The 14,100-nt window shown below is 36.3% G+C and overlaps 1 protein-coding gene across 1 annotated transcript in view; it reads right to left on the bottom strand.

Annotated features, from left to right (window-relative positions):
• The window catches only part of mical3a (microtubule associated monooxygenase, calponin and LIM domain containing 3a), an 84,515-nt gene extending 72,370 nt beyond the window's left edge, over positions 1–12,145 (bottom strand). Inside the window, 1 exon segment of the mRNA XM_048168165.1 lies at positions 11,691–12,145. The gene's annotated coding sequence lies outside the window, so the exon portion shown is untranslated.
• Between the last annotated feature and the right edge of the window lie 1,955 nt (positions 12,146–14,100).

Raw genomic sequence — 14,100 nt, 5'->3', positions numbered from 1 at the left:
ACATTTTGCTTTGAAACCAAATCCGCCATTGTCTTGTCAGTCAGTTAGTACTGACCCTCATCACATGATAAATGAAATCTGTCTCCTGCTGCTGATCTGTGCTGCGACCAAGCGGCAACCTCCCCCAGTTTCTCGTGAAGCCAATACGGAAGTAACTTAAACTGCGATTCATCGACTGGCCGCTAGGGACTTTCATGACAACTCTGAGGGGGGTGAATTTTTTTATAACTCATCCGTTTAAATTATATTAAGCCTTAAAGTTCTGCATAATTAAGGGCGGGGTCACTTGAGTGACAGGTGGATTGGCGCTGCTGTCTGTGAGCCGTCATGTTACCTCAGCTAATTCCAGCCGCTGAATTTGGCATCTCAGCCGTATTTGTGCCTTTTTCTGGATTATTTTATACAATATATGGCTTGCTGCATACTCGAGACAGATGTCAGTCTGTGTACATGTGCTCGCATGCGGAACACACATTGTTGGATCGTCGTGGCATTGGCTAAAAGTTTTGTTCCTGAGATTTACTACAATGACAATACCAGGAGGATATACTACTCTGTAATGCAAACGATGGATAATATATAAAGATTTCATGGATTTAACGCTTTCATGAACAAAAAGTAGTTTTTTTATGTTTTGAAATGGACATTTTACCCAAGTGCAATGGATTGGATTCATCTCGCAATCTCTTTTTCATTAAAGGTATGAAGGCCCAGTTGATTTTTTTGTGTTATTTGCACACCCCACACAAATTAATTAGCCTACTGGTGTTATAGCATCTAACGTTATCTTAAAAATCACCGTAGATTGACAGTAAAACTGTAGTACTTTCTAATGGTATTGCTATCTTTATTAATATTTTAGATAGTATCTAAGATAGATATGCTAGGCGGGCGTGGTTTCAGCAACAAGTCGCATGGGCTCCAACAACATCCCGCCTCTTTGCCCATTTTCAGTTATCCGTGAGTGACGTGCGGTCACGTGCAGCTAAGATGGCCGCGGCCTCATTTACGCGTCAAAACTTCTGTTCAGAACTCTATGGGTGACGTCACGGACACTACGTCCATATTTTTTTACAGTCTATGGCTGCGACACTCATTCGGCTCACACTGCATTGAGCAGACACGTTCAGTTTTTGATTGTAGTGTCTGTTCTCTAACTGAACTAAATGATTTTTATTACTATAAAAAAAAAAAAAAAAAAAAAAATTAAAAAAAATATCAAAACAACGGTGGGGGGCGGTGCCACGGTGGGCAAGGTGTTGCAGCTGAACACCGGTAACCCAGACTATTGCAGCAAGCCTAAAGTACATAAAACATTTTGCAAGGTGTTCATGAATACAATGACATTAATCATGAGAATTAAATTAGCAATACAGAGCTTGAGAAGTGAATCTATAAAGAAAGAAAATCAAAACCGCAGTTACATTGTGAAGGACTAGTTCAAAACAAATCTGTATGGGGTATTGTATTTTTTTCTTCTTCTATGAAAGAAATTTTGAAATATCTTTTTGCAACTTGACAGTCATGGTCATTAATATGAACCGTCATTGTATGGAAAAGAAAGAAATTCTGCTTTTATGTCTGACAGAAAAAAATATCAGCAGGGATTGGAAAGACATGACAGAATTTCTATGTTTGGGTAAACTATTCCTTTAAATAATCACAGTCACCACAGATCATGGTGAACACGTATAGTTAAGTTCTGTCATCAATCAGCTTTCCATAGCTTACCATTTTCCACACTAAGATTAAAAGACGGCCTACAAACAGTCTAAACGCAAGCTCCAAAACACAGACTGTCCCACATACTTCATTATGAAAATATGCCAACATGGTAATGCTGTGCCAAGAAAACAAATGCCATTTTATGTATGCTAATAATAGTTTATTACTATTAAAAAAAAAAATATTTTAAGTTAAGAATTTTAAGTTTATTGTCTAGAGTGTTAATATTTTTTTTAGATAAATATATGCATGTTGACCATTTATTTGTGAGTCACCCGAATTATCTCATGTCTATACAGTGCATCACAGCATAGTTCCTGTAAAAATAGTGTCCTATAAAAATAGAAATGTTAATTTTGACAAATCTGATTTTCCACAAGTTTTGTTCAATTAAATAAGATTCTCGTGTGATATTTGAAACTTAGGATATTATAGATATTTCTATATTGCTCTGAAAAAAAAAATTGAGACATATTGAGAAAGTTGACAATTGATCATAAAAATACTTCAATCATGAAATTTCAAATGTACTTCTATTTTAATATATTTTTCCATGAAGCAATAGTTAATAAACAATGTCAAGTATGACCTTGTGTAACTTCACGATTCATTTAAATATTTGGCTTCCAGGATTTATCTGGACATATTTGCATTATTCATATTTGCATTGCTATCCAAATGTGTGGTTGATAACAGACATTGGCAAACAGAATTATACCAATAATCAAAACACCAGGATTCATTCAACAAAACGTTGTTTGAATAATTTCCAACATAAGATTTGCTTTAACTTTTAACTTATACAAATACTTTAATCATCTTATTCGAATTAACTCCCTAATGTGAAACAGCAAAAAAAAAAAAAAAACCTTGATCCATACTGAGAGTGCATCCAACAAAAATATTGCAATATAATTGCACAAATACAAACAATTTTACATAACTTTTTTTTACATAAAAAAAAATTGCCACACCGATTATCACAGTAATTAAGCAGCAAAGATTGCTAAACTTGTGCAGACTGCTAGAATTCAGATTGTTTGGATGGTTGTGTGACCAACAACCACAAATTATGCAATAAATTTCAAGGCAAAGGAAAGGAAACAGTAAGTATTATATCCCCACCTTTCCAATCGCTGTCAAGGGCTTTTAAGCTTCATAATGATTTAGGGCTGCTCAAAATTCCTGCTGCAGTAGTTATTTTAGTACGCCAATAGTTTGGAAAGCAGCATGACATCAAAAATCTCATATTATCTAAAAATCAGAAGTTCTGAGATAGAAGCCACCATAGCCATGGAAGAGTTTGTCACGCTCAGCCAGGTGCAAAGACTTATGACCTAATAAAACTTTGAAATTGATGATTCAGTGTTGGTCATAACTAAGGAATCTTGTTCATGAAATCCAGACACTAAAATGGAAAACATTTGCATAATGCAGAAAGAGCAACAGAACTTCTGTTCTGTTCAGGACTGAAATGTATGTAAGCTTTTTTCCATCATGGAATAAAAAAATAAAATGCAAGGACTTTTTCTTTGCACTTCTAAAAAAAAATGTCAATTATAAGAAATAAACTTGCAATTGTGAGGAAAAAAAGTTAGAATTACCTTTTGATTTTGTTATTATGTGATGAAAACACCTGAAATGCGTGATGTAAACAGAGGCAAAAAAGTCTGAATTGTGACTGTGAGACATAAAACAATTGTGAGAAGAAAAAAAAAAAAAGTTGCAATTACCTTTTTTATTTTTTTTATTCTGTGGCAGAAACAACCTTCCATAGCAATGTCATCCAACCACAACAATAAAACATGTTTACTCTGTCTGTTAGGTTTCATTAGAAATGTAAATTACACCAGACACACCTTTCAGGCTGAAACTGGCTGAGGACACAACCACGTGTCATCTTACATATCATCTCTGACATAAGCAGAGTAAACAGAAGCGGGAGTTACTACGTGACTGCGCACAGTTGCCTGGTCTCAGAAACAGACAACAGGGCCGTAATAATCCTGTGAATACGGCATGCTGATCTAATCCCACGCGCTTTGGGTGGGGTTAACCCTGACTTGCAGGGTAAACAAGACTCCAGACAGCAAAGAGGCAGGACCGTCGCTGACCCAGACCTGCCAGAGCCGTGGCTTTACCTATGTTAATAAATGACAACACGCACACAGCTGCAACCCTAATATGAGATTGACAGTTAAATCAGTGAACATTGTCTACATTCAAATTGGCTGGTGAGGAACTTAGTCTACTTAAAGGAATAGTTCACCCAAAATTGAAAATTATGTCATTATTTACTCAATCTCAAGTGGTTTCAAACCCGTGTGGGTTCAAACTTCATGTAGTTTCAATCAATTACAGGCCGCCTCGTTTAAAAAAACTTAATGTGAAATAAAATACCACTTTATTAAAGAAAGAAAGAAAGAAAGAAAGAAAGAAAGAAAGAAAGAAAGAAAGAAAGAAAGAAAGAAAGAAAGAAAGAAAGAAAGAAAGAAAGAAAGAAAGAAAGAAAGAAAGAAAGAAAGAAAGAAAGAAAGAAAGAAAGAAAGAAAGAAAGAAAGAAAGAAAGAAAGAAAGAAAGAAAGAAAGAAAGAAAGAAAGAAAGAAAGAAAGAAAGGTCTTTTGCTGTCACATCAGAATTACTGTAATTACTAGTTTACAAAGTTACTAGTTTACCACTTGACTACAATGACGTTATTCTGTTAGAACAACCAATATATCAACATTTAAAAAGTAGTTAGGTGGCAACTTCACATATTTCTGTTTAATAATCCATTATTTTAGCCAGTGTAACCAGGTGCACTTTCAACAATTTGCAACTTGCAAGAGAATCAGATTAATTTGTGAAGTGATAAAGTATTTTTCTGTCACTTCCAACAAATCCGCATATGGAATTGCTGTTTGCGCTGCCATAGAGACAAATAAATTCAAAGGATTTAAACAGCACTGAGTATTGTTAAACTCAGTTTCCATCTTGTAATTATGTATAATAATTATTATTATACCAACATGACATTATGCATCATGACATACCTGTAATTAACACCACCTTTTCACACTCAACGGGTACCCAAACAGAAAAGCAGGAGTTCATAAGAAGAAACTTTCGTACTAGTTTGACAGCTCATATTCTGCAAACAAACAGTAAACATATAGGCAGAAAGCTGTGGAAAGCTCCACATAATTCCAAACGACGACACTGAAGTTCTACACACTCCCATCCCTTGCATGTTTGTTTAATATTTGGCTAATTTCATTAAACATTTGGCTACCAATAAGAATGCAGTACTTTCCGGTAAAATATATCATGTTTAAATTCGGATCTAAATTCAGATTGCAGATTCCATGTGGGCCTACATGTAGGCTATTTCAAGAGCATTAGTTGTCATTAAGCTCTGGAAAATAACAACATGGAATGTAACTGCAATAAATATGAGAAGGTTCTGAGAAACTTTTGAGAAATGTTCTTTTTGGCCAAACTTTTGCAGTCTGCTTTAACGTAAATGTTACTCTAACATCTGTGATCTCTCGTCACCTTAAACTACGCCAAGGGGCCGAGGACAGATTTCTCCTGGTTGAGGACCAACCTCCATGGTTCAAATCCTAACCTCAAACATTGTAAGGAGGGAAAAATTGCAAAACTGGCCTGAAGTCAGCAGCTAGCGCCAACCGAGCAGAGGAAAAGGGTGGACTCCAAGTGTGAATGGAATACAAAATGGTCTTCAATAGGCCTGTAACCCAAAACTCTCAGACAGATGCTAAGCACTTCAATGGACTTTCATTAGAAGGAAAACAGACACATACTGGATTACATTATAATCCAACAGCATTTTCACAAACTATAGGTGATGGGTGGAATAAAAGCTTCTTTTGTGGAGTCAACGAGAGGGCAATTGCAAAAATAATGGAAACTGATCTTAGAAAAAGGAAGAATGGCTCACTACTACTATCCCAAAAGCACTCAAGAAAAGAAAACAAAGGTGAAAAGTACAGTGACTCACACAGTCAAAACAGGAATGTTTCAAATCACCCAAAGGATGAAGGCTCGTTTCAAGAAAACAAATACAAGATACTTCTGAATTCCATTTTAAATGATTCGTTTATTTCAAGGACTTTTCTTTTTTTAAATTTGCTAACAATTACATTAACCTTGTTATTAAATTAGTGTTTTTAAAACATTAACTTAAGTGGGTGTTAGATGATGACAAAGGTAATCTAAATCTTAAAAAAAAAAAAAAAAAAAAAAGGTAATTTAGCATACACAATTAGATCCAATATCGATTATGGTGTCGGTATTAAATTTGGTGAAAAAAAACAAACAAACATATACATAAAAGAATTATAAAACATGATACCGTTTGCTGACTCAACAAATCCAGGAAATCAAAATAATCTCCAAGCAAGAGTTCTACAGAAAAAGTAGTGGCAAAAAAAGCAACGCTTGCAGCCAAAACCAACAGAACGATGACTATATCACTGGGTCCTGAAGGAAATCACCATTGTGTCTCTCTGGATTCTTCCAAATAAACAGCATGTGTGGAGACGGTCGCTTAGGAGGTGTAGATGAGGTGGCAGTGAGAGGAAGGAAGACTCATTTGCCAGTCACTTTGAAGTGAATTGTGGGCAGAGCGTGGCGGCACCCTGGCACTGCAACATCTTATCAGAGTAAGACACACAGACATGCTGGGAAATAGAATGCCCGATCAGTCACGACACTGTCGGGGAAAGTTTTTCCACCTCATTTCAGCTTTTATGACAAGGGTCAGACAGGGTCAGTGGGAACTTTAAAAAACAGTCAGCCTTTAAACTGTAACTTATGTTATTGTTTTCACACCCTAATGTCATTTCAAACCCATATGATCTTCTTTCTCCCATGAAACACAAAAGCAGTCATCCAGAAAAATGTCAGTTTTGCAGTGCAGAAAAGAGCAAGCTTGGCATATATAACTCTTTCTGAGTACCATAAAAGTAAAAGTTTTGAAAGACATGGGAGTGAGTAAATGATGTCAATTTAAATTTATGGGTGAACTATCCCTTTAAAGACAAACAATAAACTTGTAAAGGAACCAAAAGGCAGCAAAATGGCATTTGGTCAAGTGAAATTGATGTCTGAAGTGGTAGCTAAACAAGCAAATTTGTAATTATCTAGGAACCACCTGAAGTCTAACGTGTGTAGACAATGAAAAGCATAAAGAGCTAATGTCCTGGAGTGATCTGTGCATGCACGGTTCACACTGAATGTGTTTTTTCATTCCACTGCACCACTTTTCCTTTGGTTTTCTATGTTAAGGCGCTAGACGGACATGTTTGACCATTGCGCTCACATCTCTTACAGCATCTAGTTAAAAGTTAAAAGTTGCTCAGTTTTTTTTTTTTTTTTTTTTTTTTTTTTTAAACGCATCTCAAGACCTTGCGTTTTTTCCCCAATTCAACTGCCCGCATCTTTTTCAAAGAAAAAAACGTGTTCTGTGTGAATGGCCCCTTACATCACTTACTGTCTTTTTTAAACTGTGACTTTGTTTCTTCAGTAGAACACAAATTACGATTTTTGACTACAACTGTTGCCGTCTGTCAGTCTTATAATACGCGTCAATGGTAATACAATTTATAAGAGTCGTTTATAAATATGCATAGACAAATCCAAATTAAACCCTGCGGCTCATGACAACACATTGATGTCCTAAGACACAAAACGATTGGTTTGTGCAAGAAACCGAACAGTATTTATATCATTTTTTTACCTCTAAAACACCATGCCCAACTGCGTTCAGCATTTGCTTAGTGAGGTCTGACCGCGCTCTGACAACGGCAGTGATGTCTAGCACTCATTGAAGTATAAGCGCGAGAAATAGCTTCCGCTGTCAGAGCGCGATCAGACCTTACTAAGCGAATGCTGAACGCAGTTGAACATAGTGGTGTATTAGAGGTAAAAAATGATAATACTGTTCGGTTTCTCGCAAAAACCAATTGTTTCGTGTCTTAGGACATCAATGTGCCGTCATGGGTTTAATTTGGATTTGTCTATGCATATTTTTGTCTATGACTATTTTTATAGATTGTGTTACCATTCACAAGATTAATACCGCTGACAGACTGCAACGGTTGGAGTTAAAAATCATCATTTGTGTTCTAATGAAGAAACAAAGTCACCTACCTCCTGGATGCCCTGGGGGTAAGCAGATAAACATCAAATTTTCATTTTTGGGTGAACTATCCCTTTAAGTCCAATGTTTTATGCCTTTCCCTCTCGAACTTTCCTCCATCTTGTTCTCTCGGATGTACGTCATCGCTTACGTTGCACAAGTTCCACTACTGGTGGAACCCTTGCAATGGGTTTAAATGAAACGGCCCAAGCCCTTGATCACTTGGAATCCTATATAGAGCGGATTTATTATTTACAATTTTACTTACGAAGATTTTTTTTCCTTATAAACTCACCATTCTATAGGCCTGTACATATGCTTGGGCTGTTAAAAAAAAAAAAAAAAAAAAAGGTATATTAAATATAAAATATTAAAAAAAAATACACAAACGAAAATTATAACAATGCAATAAACTATAACTGTGTAAAAAAAATAATCAGCTTAAGGTAGCTACAAGTATTAAATGCATTTAATGTCAAAATGTTTGGCACCAAAACTCATCCCACTGAGAATAACTGAACTGAGATTAATTGTAGAGCTTGTCTGGATTGCAACACTAAAAAAGTTAAAGAAAAAAGGGAGGTTCCTTAAAAGCCAAAAAGACTTCTGTGACACTGATTGATCATCATCGGTTCAGGGGTCTTTTGAAAAACATACCGAACATCTCTCATTCCTATGCAAACATCCTTTTCAAATAAATCTCATAAAAATCACAAAGACATTTCAGTAGGAAATCCTATGTTATTATATTATCTAGTTCAAGAGTTTTTGGCCATAACACAAATGTTAGGTTAGAATGTGTCAAAAAAGCAGCAAAAAGCTGCCATGTTTCCCCATGATTTCAGCATACAGGCAAACAGATTCAAACTGACCAGTCACAGGAAAACACACCAGACTAACATCTCTGGCATCTTCCATGACTCATTAGATTCCAGAGATGTTCAAAAGTCAACAGACGCAGTGGCAGTGAGCTAGAGGAAGTGGATACAAAGTTCTCCTAATTTATAACAAGTTTAATTAAATAAGCTACTGCAGAGCAGATGCTGCGGCTGTTCTTTCCATTAGAGGTCCAAGAGTCCTCTGCATTCACTTGCATTTAAAATTTACAACAATACATTAGGCCATGTGCTACGTGATCCAGCTTTACATGACCAGTTAAAAAAAAAAAAAAAAGTACATTATGCAACCACAAAAATATTCTTATCTCTGATAGCAAAAAAAAAAAACCTCACAAGGAAGATATGCCTGATCAGTCTATTGATTATTGTACTTTCTAAAACAATTCACAACACCAAATTCACAACTTTGATAAGATTGGGAATCATTTAAAGGAAAAAAAAACAGTTTAGAGATAACTATTTTTAGGTCCGATATGGTTCAGATATATAAATAAATAGGTAATTATATTAATTCATAATTGATTGGTAAAATAATCTTAATAGATTACAACATTATAAATTCTTTTCAATTTTTATGAACAATTGAAATTAATAGAAAACATCTGAATCTAAGACATGAACAGAATTACTTGCATTCTACATTCACAAGTGTGCTTCCCTAGGAGTAAACTGATCCCTTTAATTCCACTTCCGTGACATTTCCGTTACAACCCCTGGCAAAGCCAGCGCAGAATTTGAAAATCAAAAATGTTGGCAATAAATCCCTGCAGCACCATGACTAAACAATACAGCCAAAAGTTGCAGACATCTCCTTTTATGGCCAAGCCAGTGCCCACAGCATGATCTTCCACCGTCTGCCAGTTTAGAAAGGAGAACTCTGCATTAAATACATCACACTGGACCTCCAAAAAGTTACTTAATTTTCGTTTAACTGGTCACAGTTGAGTAGATCTACCCTACGGTCCTTTCATGTCTGGTTCCCAAGTCAAAAAAACAAGCAGCCTCTCTCTCCCACTGATGGCTGCTGTTAGAAAGTCAAACATCTAATCTAATCTAAGCCTGGTGTACTTGCCAAAATAATCAGCTGGGTTTGAGCTGAATCAGCAGAAGAGTCTTTGTCTCTCTGGGTTTGCACTGATCTGACTATGAACAGAGACGCAGGGACAACTGAAGGTACAAAAAGGATTCATCAAGATAATATCTGTTACTTTATAGTCTTCACATGCACAACGTTAATATACGACAATCCATGTTGAAATACTAGTCAGTAAATAAACAAACTACCCATAAACCTTTACTAATTGCAAGCAAACAACATGCCTGCAATGCATCAGTGTTCAACATCAAGATCAAATCAATAAAAAACATTAGTGCCACACAGAACCAGGGTCTTTATGTGGTGGGAAAAAAGGCTTTTGCCCAAAATTGAAATGTGGGTCAGCAAGACAGAGGTCACATTATAGAGTCTCAGTCAAATCGTACATTATCTCATGACTGGTCATGGGCAAACATCACGGCATTATGAGATTATCAGATGACAGGTGATGATGCAACAGTAACCTTCACTAACAGGTTAGTTCAGTGAGGACACATCACATATTTCTCCCTAAAAGACCAGAGAAATCCTGCATAGAATGCAGCAGTCTAAATAAGCACATGCATAAATCACTAAATATCATATTTCACATTTTGCACATGAGCAGTGTGTTGTTTATTTACATCTTTTGGTAACACTAACAAACATAATACTAGATATTAGATATTGTGGATTCACATAGCTAGTTCCACATGTCATTGTATACTGACTAATGAGTTATTTAATAATGTGGATTCAAGGTGTGAACCAAATGAGGTCAGGCATTTAGTCTCAGACTCTAGTCGCCATTCGCTTTCACTTTATGGAAAAGAAGCAATGTATGGGAATGGTGACTCAGGATGTCATTCAGCGGACACCTCTTTTTATGCTCCACATGATAAATATAGGTTTGCGACAACATGAAGATGAGTAAACCATTTTATTTACGGGCAAACCATTCCTTCAATATTAATGTTATACTAAAATGTAAACAAACAGACGTTCGGTTCGCTGGAATTTATACACGACGGACCGCTTCAAATTTCGTTATGAAACGAAACGCAAATCATTCGTTGGAATTTAAATAATAAATGACGACAGGTTTTTCATCTTATTCTAAGGATGGTCAGTGTGTCCAAAGAGTTAACTATTTATCTCCGTAAGAGAGTTTGATGCATTACACGATCTGAACAGGACCGAGCGACTCTCCAGTCAACAACTCACTGATTCAATGAATGAACCGAGAACGGTTCCTTTCAAACGTGTCCGATCCGTAATGAACCGACAACTGATGACTGAGCTGATATTAAGAGCATGTGGAGCGAACAGAGGATTTGACAGATTGGGCGAAATATAAGATACTTTAACAGTAGAATAGCAGAAATGTTACAAATAAATCGTTCTGGGAACTGGTTTATGATAAGTTTTATCAACACATAAACCAAACAGTTGCTCTTAGTAAACACAAGTTAAATAAACCGTGCACAGACCTTTTTTTCAGCAGAGAGATATACATGAATTTAGTATTGTTTAATGCAAATTACTTTGCTATTATTAGCTGAACCATGAATGAATCACCTGCAACAAACTGAACTGGGACACATGGTTACAATAAACGACCTTATTAATAAAGCCTAATTGGAAAATCAATCAATCAATACATAAGTAAACCGCAATATATTGAAAGTTTTAAAGCATAATGGCATAAAAGCCATTCAATCGGTTTTTGACCCGGTTCTTTAAAATGAACTGTTCAAAAGAACCGGTTCAATGGAATGAGTCGGAATTCCCACCACCATTCAGCAAAGTGTCCGTTTCTAAACAACAATCACCACAGTCGGTGCTTACCTTTATTTCATGGATCCTACAATAAACAAGGACACGCGTTTGCCTGTGCACTTCCCAGAACTAAATTCAAAACGATGACATGTTTATTATTCCACGTGTCCGGCTTGAAGTCGTGTCCAAAATCCCACACCAGCGTAAAACATTTTAACCGAAATTCGCAAGTACTAGTTCAATCCGTCTGGCTGTGTGTGTCCGTTCATACTGCAGCACCAGAAAGGCGCTAATGCGAGAGAAAAGGAGGATCCCACACTATTAAGCAGAGGGGGGAGGAAAACAAATCCTACGTGATTTTTTTCTAAGGAGTAAACAGGCACGTATAAAATGACAATAGTCCGCGAGGCAATAAAGTATAACTCCGCGTTTACGTTTAATTTATTCCTCTGTATTTCACTGAAAGAGCACGGCGGTTAAGAAAGAACATTACTTGACTTCACTCCCCCTACTTTTGCAGTAATAATGGGCGGCACACTGCCACGGTTTAATCTGATTGGCTTGGTCAAATTGACGTCACCAGGCAAGGTCGTTCATAGGTTTAAATATGTTTTGGGACTTCTCATTTTTGTAATATGTTTAGTGTTTTAAGACCACATCTACTTTTCTATTTCTGTCGTTAGGGTCAATGACAAATGAAGTTGAAATGATAAAAGGGTTATTTAAAAACAAGTTCAACATTTGACATATTAGTGTCAAAGGTTTTACAGAGGGGATTTTGGATATCTCGTGTTGTAATTGAAATCTGCAGACAAAATAGATCATACATGAGTGTCATAAGTCATAAATGAGTCAAATGTGTACTTTTGGATATTCACTAGTCTGAAAGAAGTCATAGGGAAGCAAAACAGCTCAAAATTTTAGATTTAATTTTAATTGCAATAGGTTGTGCATTAGTGCTTTTCAGTTAGTATAAAACACCTCAATGCTGCAAGTAGGCCTTCATGTGTCATTCAGCAAAGCTCTGTCTGGACAGGGAGCAGCCGCTGTCGTCTGTGGCAATTTAAACAGCAGTGGTTAGGGTACACCGAACCACTATGACCTCTATGATTTTACCCAGTCTTATGGAGTTATAAATGCAAGCTGTCTGAGAAAATTCAGTATCCCTTCATCCAACCAGTGTGGGGAAAAAAGGCTTAGTCCCTTGATCATTCTGTATGGTTTTCTAAACCAAATACAGGCCCAGAAAAAGCGAGGACATCTTATAAAAGTTGTATTTATTTTACTGACAGACTTAAAGCAAGTTGGTTTCATTGTGTTGACAGGCTTCAAGCAATCTGGAACTAACAAAAAAATAAACATTACTGCAGTAGGACTTGTTTTTCTTTCAGAGAGCCAAAAAATGTCAAATGATTTTAGAAAAGACAGGGAAAGACTGTTGGGAAATCATTGCTTCCAGGATGTAACTGAAGCAAATAACATTTTGTTCCGAAAGAAGCACTTAGTATCTAAAACAAAAAAACAAAACTTTTATGTAACCTTTCTAATGAGGTGATGGAGGGGAACAGTGACTGCTCTTGAACATGATACAAAGGGACAAACGCAAGATAGATAGCAATGTAAAAATATCCACTTATCTGTTGATGTACAAATTGTTTGAGGTGTTTGTGGGTACATGATTATATACCTTTAAACAGAAAGCACTGTTCCCGTCTTTGAGTGTTCTTATAATACTATCACTCACTGAACACCCACTCAGAGTGTGATTGCGGAACCTTAAAGGTGAAATGTGTAACCCGAATTCCAGAAAAGTTGGGACGTTTTTTAAATTTGAATAAAATGTAAACTAAAAGACTTTCAAATCACATGAGCCAATATTTTATTCACAATAGAACATAGATAACATAACAAATGTTTAAACTGAGAAATTTTACAATTGTATGCACAAAATGAGCTCATTTCATATTGGATGCCTGCTACAGGTCTCAAAAATGTTAGGACGGGGACAACAAATGGCTGAAAAAGCAAGATATTTTTAAAAGATTTAGCTGGGAGAACATCTAGCAACTAATCAAGTTAATTGATATTAGGTCTGTAACATAATTAGTTATGAGTGGCAGAGTCTCTCAGAAGTAAAGATGGGCAGAGCTGTGTAAGAGTGTGTAAAAAGATTATGGATACTTTAAAAACAATGTTCCCCATGCCAAATTGCAAAGGCTTTGCAAATCTCATCATCTACAGTGCATAACTTCATCAAAAGATTCAGAGAAACTGGAGAAATCTCTGTGCGTAAGGGACAAGGCCGAAGACCTTTATTGGATACCCGTAGTCTTCGGGCCCTCAGACGACACTGCATCACTCATCGGCATGATTGTGTCAATGACATTTCTAAATGGGCCCAGGAATACTTCCAGAAACCACTGTCGGTAAACACAATCCGCCGTGCCATCTGCAGATGCCAACTAAAGCTCTATCTTGC

This window comes from Megalobrama amblycephala, linkage group LG19 (genome assembly GCF_018812025.1).
Source record: "Megalobrama amblycephala isolate DHTTF-2021 linkage group LG19, ASM1881202v1, whole genome shotgun sequence".
NCBI classification, from domain to species: domain Eukaryota; kingdom Metazoa; phylum Chordata; class Actinopteri; order Cypriniformes; family Xenocyprididae; genus Megalobrama; species Megalobrama amblycephala.
This window is presented reverse-complemented; position numbering and strand designations above follow the sequence as displayed.